Genomic DNA, 9040 nt, shown 5'->3' on the forward strand with positions numbered 1-9040 from the left:
AAGTGGTAAAGTTGTTGGGAAGCCTATTACTAACATTGCAAAGAAACAATGGATGAAAATAAGACATAATAGGCATCAAAGAGACAAGAGGGGATATATAATTGATAATGCAAAGGAGAATGAGGTTGACAAATTAAAGAGGAAGAACAAGGAAGATATAGTAGCAACAAGGAATTATATTGATGCATTAGAAGTGAAAGAGGAGGATCAAGTAGCTTTGATGATCATGATGGCAAGGAAGATGAGTCTAATAAGGAATTGGAGAAACAAAAAGTGGTGAAGGCACAAAAATCAAGCTCCAATCCTAAGGAAACTAGGCGTCCTAATATGGCTACGGCTGGAAACTCGAATCCTAGTTCTGAAGGATTGGGGTGATTGAAAACAAGGAAATAACTATGGATTGGGTTTATAGAAGTTTTGGGAGTACTAAAGAAGCTATAAATGTAACTATGAACCAATCATGCCAGGAAGAACCCTCACAAACGATTGAAGACTCCTCAAAGGAAATTAATGTTACTAGTGCAACAAATGATGGTAATTCATTATGGAGTGATGAAGTTGGGCTCATGGAGGAGAATTATATTGCTACTATTAGTGCCAATGGCAAGGATCGAAGGCATACCATACAGGAAAAGCAGGCAGACAATGTTTATCATAATGCTACAGTAAACCCTAGTATTCAGCAAACTAGGGTTAAAGATATCCATGGATCTAAGATTCATCATTCAAAGAGGCCAACCGGAGTGGATAAAGGATCAGTAGATGAAGATAAAATCACAAAGGGGGCAGATTTTGAAGTCACAAGGAAGAAACAGACCAATGGAATAGTAAACACTAGCAAAACTGTCAAGGTTTTATCATCAATGCCAGCTGATCTAATGGAGTTTGAAGGTGTTGAACATGTGAATGATGTTCCCGGAAATGTTTTAGAGAAGGGTCACACAGGCAAACCGCTGAAGGCATGATCCCTGAATCCAATGAAACAGTAAAAACTATTTTCATGGAACAGTAAACCCTAATCTAGAGTTTGCTTATGATCTACAATTTAAGGAGGCTAGCTAGGTGGATAAATTGGGTGATGTTGAGCAGATTTCTAAGGGCTTAAGGATGCAACCATTCCTCCACATTGCCAGGTTGAACATGCCATAGTACCTACACATTTAGGAGCCATTTAGGCAATGATAATGGTATGTGCTTCAGGAACTGGCCAACCCATGCAATTGCAGATTAATGTGCCATTGAAGATCCCTAATCAAATACTTCATACATTGTTACACACAATATCACACATGTAGATGTACAAAATGCTTTGGTAGAGAAAAAACAATTTGAAGAGGAAGGAGATGATGAAGCAACTGCTGGCAACATTAAAGAAGTGGCAAGGGAAGCTAATCTATCACCTAAAGCTAGTGCTAAGGGTTGTAAGAAAGGCAAGAAGTAGGTACATAATAAAGAAGCACCTCAGACAACAAGAGTATTGCCCAGAAAGGCAGTTTCACCAGAGCTTTGGAGGCCTCTACTGCTGCACTTGTCAGTGTTGGACGGAGCATTCGTCTTGGGACAACATGATGAGACTGAAAGGAAAGAGAAAGACTTATACTACTTGAGTAAAAAAAGTTCACACCCTATGAAGCTCGGTATTGTTTATTGGAGCGTACTTGTTGTGCCTTGACATGGATAGCCTAGAAGTTAAGGCACTATTTGTGGGCATAAACCACATACCTCATATAGAGAATGTATCTTTTAAAGTATATTTTTCGAAAACCTATGCTTACTAGAAAGTTGGCGAAGTGGGAGTTACTGCCAAGTGAGTTCGACATTGTTTACGTGACCTAGAAAGCAGTGAAGGGGCAAGCATGTGCCGATCACCTATATGAGAATCCTGTGGGTGGTGAATACAAGCCATTAAGGACATATTTTCCCAATGAGGAGGTATCATTCATAGGGGAGGATATCACTGAAGCTTATGACGGTTGGAGATTGTATTTCAATGGGGCTGCAAATCTCAAAGGAGTAGGCATCGGAGATGTCTTGGTATCAGAAACCAGCCAACACTATCCGGTGTCTACCAAGATCAGATTCCCATACACTAACATTTTACATGGTACTTTTATCAATCTGATTTATTTCGTACCTTTCGTTCAATGAGAAAATGGGTCAAATTCTACAGGATCAAACCCATCGGACTTAAGGAATGATATAAAAAAAAGATGGAAAATATTCATATTAAATAAATATGAAGTAGAAGAACCCAGATCCAAATGAACAAATTCAAACTTGAAAAGGATCTTCCTTATTCTTGAAGAATGAGGGGCAAAGGGATTGATCAAGAAATATCTTTTGTTCTTCTTATATATAAGATCATGATTGGATCCGCATATGTTTCGTAAAGAGAATAATCTTATCCTTTGAAAATAATCAAAAATGGATAGTGTTCAATTGGAACATGAAAACGTGACTAAATTGGTCCTAGTTCCTCTTCTGGGTAGAGTGGAAGAAGGGGGGATTCTCGAACGCGGAAAGGATCCAATGAATTTGAAAGAATTGAATGAGGAGCCGTATGAGGTGAAAATCTCATGTACGGTTCTGTAGAGTGGCAGTAAGGGTGACTTATCAGTCAACTTTTCCACTAGAGTTTGAACAGAGATTGGTTGTGCCCGAAAGGTTATGAATCGGTTTACAAGTCCAATGCCAATGTCTTGATTCCTAGTGGTAATACATCACGGGCCCATGTATATATCATTTGCTAATACACGACGATTAATGTTTGGATAAAAATCCATTCCGGCATCATCCCATTCTGAGGACTCATAGAAATACCCCAGGAGGTGCCATAATCCGTTCGACGTACAATAATGTGTTGAACTACTTCAACAAGTTTGAGAGTGAGATATCCAGCGTCTGATGTTCATACAGGAGTATCCACAACTCCTTTACGGGCTTCGTAGCAAGAAATGATGTATTCTGTTAAAGAGAGTCCTTCGCGTAAATTGCTTTGAATAGGTAAATCAATCATTTGTCCTTGAGGATCTGACATTAATCCTCTCATACGTACTAATTGATGTACCTGAGATGCATTTCCTCTAGCTCCTGCGAAAGACATTATATGAACTGGATTAAAAGGATCAGTCATCCTAAAATTAGGACTCATTTCTTGTCGCAAATATTCACTTATAGCATACCATATTTCAATGGATTGACGAATTTTTTTACCGCGTATACATTCCCATAATGATGGTGTTTTTCCAAAATCTAACTTTGTTGTTCAGCATCTTGAACTAGCCATCCTTTAGAAGGTATTGTTAAAAGATCATCAATTCCTAATGAAATGGATGTAGCAGTAGCTTGTTGGAACCCTAGAGTTTTTACTTGATCCAGGATATGTGATTTATATGCCATTCCGAAGTGATCTATTAATCTACTAATAAGTCATTTCATGGCAGTTTCGTCTACCACTTTATTGTGAAAGACCAGATTGGCCTATTCTGCCATAAGTACCTCCATATTCCGCTGAGTAGAATTCGACAATGGGTTTGAGTCGGTGATTGTAAAACTTTCTTTTATCGATCTTTATTCGCGTATAACTTCCGGAACTATGGACCTAGCTAAACCGGAGAGCCCTGAAGTCCCACGGGTATCATAGAATTACGTTAGGTACCATATGAATAGGCCTGAGAAAACCCCTGTATAGCTTCTTCGATTTCTCGATAAAGAGCAATATGACCAACAGTTGTTCGAATGTATATAAAAAAGATTTGTTTTTTTAGACTTCTTACTATTAGATAGTGTCCATAAATGTTGTTAAATTCTATCTTTTTTCTATTCTTTATCTTTCATTTCTCTTTGCTTTATCATGCGAGATAGGGGGAGCTTTTATTTTGTTATATCCTCAGGGTAATGATCCATCAACCTGCTAGTTCTTTTTATGAGGCACAAACAGGCGAATGGAATATGAGGCTTGCATTATGGGACTTAGGTTGGACATTGACATGAACATCTAGGAACTATTGGTGATCGAGGATTCAGACTTGTTGATACATTAGGTACTCGGGGAGTGGGCCACCAAGAACACCAAGATACTACCATACTTGCATTGCATGCAGGGATTGATCAAAATATGTGTAAAGATAGAACTCAAGCATGTTCCCCGAATTTAGAACGAGTTTGCGGATGCATTGTCCACCTTGTCTTCCATGATACAACATCTGGATAAGAATTATATTGACTCTATCCCAATAGAGATCCGCAAGCAGCCTACCTACTGTGCCCATGTTGAAGAAGAATTTGATGGGAATCCATGGTTTCATGTCATCAGGGAGTATTTGGAAAAAGGAGAGTACCCGAAAAATTCTACACATACTCAAAAGCGCACATTAAGAAGGTTAGATAACAATTTCTTTTAGAGCAGAGGAATTCTGTACAGAAGAATTCCTGATGTAGAATTACTAAGATGTGTCGATGCCAAGGAAGCATCCAGACAACTCGAAGAGAGACATACCGGGACATGCGAACCTCACATGAATGGGTTCGTTCTAGCCAATAAGATAGTAAGGGCAGCATATTTTTGGATGACTATGGAAATTAACTACATGAAGTACGTACAGAAATGTCACTAGTGTCAGGTACATGTCGACATAATGTGAGTTCCACCTAATGAACTCAATGTGACGAGTTCGCCTGGCCTTTTGTTGCTTGCGGCCTGGATGTCATTGGCCTGATCGAGTTTGTTGCCTCCAACTGACACAGATTTATCCTGGTAGCCATTGATTACTTCACCAAATGGGTCGAAGTCGCCTCCTACAAAGCCGTAACAAATTAGGTCGTAGCAGATTTTGTTCGGCATCGTATTGTTTGCCGATTTTGGGTGTCGGAGTCAATTATCACTGATAATGCCGCCAACCTCAAAAGTGATCTGATGCAGACCATGTGCGAGATATTCAAGATCAAACACCAAAATTCCACTGCATATAGACCACATATGCATGGAGCCGTAGAAGTTGCCAGCAAGAATATTAAGAAAATACTAAGAAAGATTGTAGACAACTACAAGTAGTGGCACGAGAAGTTACCATTTGCTTTGCTTGGATACCGCACTACAGTCCGAACATCAACTAGGGAAACTCTCTATCTATTGGCTTATGGTACCGAAGCTATTATACACGCCGAGGTAGAAATTCCTTCCCTACGGATAATACAAAAGCTGAACTTAGTAATGCAGAATGGGTACATAGTCGATCTGATCAGTTGGCTCTCATCGACGGCAAAGAGAATGAACGCAGTGTGTCATGTCCAACTTTACAAGAATAGAATGGCAAGGTCTTTCAACAAGAAGGTTAGAACATGACAATTCACATCAGGGCAACTAGTTCTGAAGCAGACCTTTCTACATCGGGATGAGGCAAAGGGTAAATTCCCACCAAACTTGCAAGGTACTTACACGGTTCACCGAGTACTGAAAGGAGGATCACTCATACTAGAAAAAATTTATATAGAGATATGGTCAAAACCTATCAATTCGAACGTCGTCAAAAGATATTATGTCTAAATTGTATTGTCACTTTCTTCTTGATGTAACATGAACTATGCTTGACCTGATTCCCACATAAGAGGGGATACGTCGGCAACACTGTGGGTTCGGTCACATTATAACAATATCTCCATTTTCCTTCGTGGTCGGAGATTGGGGCAAACTTTGAATTTCATCAGCTCCAATATCATCTCACCAAAGAGTTGCCAAAAACAAATTATCAGAATATATCAGGGATGACCCATCAGAACTAGGGCATAAATTCGAATTCCGATGCGGTTCCTCAACATCCTATATAGGATAAGGACGTTGTAATGTCTCAAAATGTGTCACTGTCTGTGATTCAATAAAAGTATCTATTTTATTCATTATCACATATTTTAAATTACTGCATTCTTTACGACTGACCAATTACAAAATGCATATTTTCAAAACATAATTTTTGTGATAGCCAAATGCCACCCAGGCTAACTCAAAGCACATAAGTGTGAAGCTTAGAAAACGAAGTCAGAAGCAAGTAAGGAATGAAGGATTAAAAACACAAACCAACCTCCCCCCCCCCCTTCGACTTACAATTTTTCTTTGAATGCAGGTATAGCAGACACAACATTATTAGAAGTATCCGCAAAGGATATACGACAAGACCGCTATCTTTACATAGATAGATGCTACCAAGCCTAAGTGTGTCGAGCAAAGAATTGCTTTCTTTATCACATTTACTTAAGGCTAAGCTATACCTCCATCATTGCATAAGGCTAAGAATTACCTTCTACTTGCGTAAGGCTAAGCTCTGCCCCCATCAATTGCATAATGCTAAGCATTGCCCTCATTACGTGCATAGGGCTTAGCACTGCCCTCATTTATGAGACTAAGATTTGCCTCCATCATTGTATAAGGCTAAGCATTGCCTTCCTCTTCATAGGGTTAAGCACTTCCCTCATCATTTTCATAGGGCTAAGCACTGCCCTCCTACTCGCATAAGGCTAAGCTCTGCCTCCATCATTGCATAAAGCTAAGCATTGCCTTCATCTGCATAGTTCTAAGCACCGCCCTCACTATCCGCATTAGGGTCAAGAACGACCCTTCCACTTGCATAGGTCCAAGAACTGCCCTCATACTTGCATGAGGCTAAGCTATACCTCCGGCTCACACAAGGCTAGGCGTTGCCTTCATTTATTCTTGCATAAGGCTAAATTCTGCCTTTGTAAACTACATATGGCTGAGCATTGCTTATCTTCTTTGTGAAATAGTCAAGTATCACCACATCCTTGAATTTAATAGGCTGCAATATCTCCACATTATCTGAAAGCGTCATAGTCCATATGAACCATCTTCATAGCCTAAGGATAACATCCCATGTCCCAAGGATCTCAAAGTTGCAGATCATTTTTCAAAGGAGTCATAGTCCAAAGGCACCATCTCATCGCCCGAGGATATCATTTCATGGACTGTGAATTCCTTAAATATACATTTCATGGCCCATGATGTCATGATCTAAGGACATCATTCTCATCCTCCGAAGACAACTTCCATGGTCCGAAGAGAATTTGCATCATGTTTAAATTTTTTCACTCGCAGCAATGATATCATAAATGTTATGTATATGCTTTCGTATTCGTTGTATTTTAAGCTTTGCATGTAACTCGGAAGGTAACCGTTCTCCAAACGGGAGCAATTCTCGCTCCAGTTTCCGTTCAAACATTCACATTCCTTTAATATCTCCAAGTAACTACCAGCCAATAATGAGCACTTCATTTTCATAACTGTCCCCAATTACATCACCACACACATCCGTAACGATCGATTCCACATTATTGTCATTTATACTCTCCATCTATGATACCAACCGTTCACGACACCATCCTATCCAGAGAAAAATAATTCTTTAAAGCATGTAGTCTTTCCACAAGGACTTCATCGGCCTCATTTGCTTTTGGATCCAGAAATATATGCGACGTGATTCCTGTAAAACCAGGGATATGTAAGCAGCTTAAGAACCAGGATCCGGCCCCCATATTTTAACATCCATATCCCATCCTCATCTATTCACAAAAAATTGATTATCATCTTGATTTCTTTACCCGATAATTCTTTCATTATTCTCGGATAAAGAAGGGTAGTTGTTGATACTCAAATTTGCCTTAGCTAGTATCTTTATAACATATGTTTAAATAATATTTATAGAATATTTCCTTGCACTACTATTTCATGACATATTTTAAATATTAATGTATTATCTTCATAACACTTTTTAGCAAATTATTATCATGGAAGTTTATACAAATAATTTTATTCATATTATAAGAATTTCTAATTGATTCTTGTATTTTTAATTGATAAATATTTATTTATTATTCCTTTCCTTTAAAATTATTTCTGAGTGGTTAGTTGCCCAAAATAGTTATCTAAATTCCTATGCATATTTTTTAGTATTATACATCATTTCACACTATTATATTTGCATTTTTATACCATTTGCATTTTGTTTTGAAATCATAGCCCATATTTTACAATGATTATGTTTATTATGAATTTAGGTCATAATAGCATTCTTTATAATTTTATAATTATAGTCTGATATTTTTAAAGTGTTAATTGCATAAGTAACATTTTTATTATTTTTTGTTAACAATTTTATTTTTTATTTTTTTATTTTTTCGTGTGTTTTAAATTATGGCCCAATGTAGGGCTGAAATTCGGACGAAATATGGTCCAAAAGATCTGAGCCCACTCCACCTTACCCATCTGAGTCTCAAACCAATCAACCCAATACCCTATACCCGTCCACGACCCTCTATCTGCCCTACTTCTCTTTTTAAAATCTCAACCGTTGATCTTTAGAGATCAGCAACCCATAATAACCCTGTCCCATTCCTTATATCCGCTAACCAAACCCTAATGCCCATTTTCCCACTCCAGCCGCCCTCAAGTCCTCTCATATGTAAACCCTACTCCTCCAAAAACCTAGCTAACATGATATTTCCTTTCCTTTCCTGGGTTGGAATCGTAGTTCTACTATGATGTTAATACCATTCTTGGTTCCTCATTTCCGTGGTAGTTGCCCATTTATGGCAAGATTTGTGTGAAAGCCTAACGATACTTGCCTGAACATGGAAAGTATCGAATGATAAGATTCATCGCATTTTTGGATCTTTGATTCTACACGGAATCATGGTTTAGTACATTTAAGAGTAAATCCTTAATCATCCAGAAGCCTGGATTCTTGATTGACCTTTTACGTACAGTTTGCCCTAATCCGATTCAAAATTGGTTTGCATGTAATTCTTTCCTTTGTTATATGATTTAATTGGTATTTTTTCTGTAGGACAGACTTTAGTCATCATATCTCTCACTCGTGTTGATTCTATTTTGTTCTAATTCTCTAAATACTATTATAGTTAATCGTGTTCTTGGCCGGCTGGAAGCTCAGGCCACCTTGGGTACCATTTAAAAGCCTCCTCCGGTGCAAGCACTGCTCGAAGCCCATTTTGGCGTATGTGGACTGTGAAGCAC

General features: G+C 38.4%; 1 pseudogene; it reads right to left on the bottom strand.

Annotated features, from left to right (window-relative positions):
• Positions 1–1101: 1101 nt before the first annotated feature.
• On the bottom strand, positions 1102–6357 carry LOC109206324 (annotated as a pseudogene).
• Between the last annotated feature and the right edge of the window lie 2683 nt (positions 6358–9040).

Source organism: Nicotiana attenuata, unplaced genomic scaffold (genome assembly GCF_001879085.1).
Source record: "Nicotiana attenuata strain UT unplaced genomic scaffold, NIATTr2, whole genome shotgun sequence".
NCBI classification, from domain to species: Eukaryota; Viridiplantae; Streptophyta; class Magnoliopsida; order Solanales; family Solanaceae; genus Nicotiana; species Nicotiana attenuata.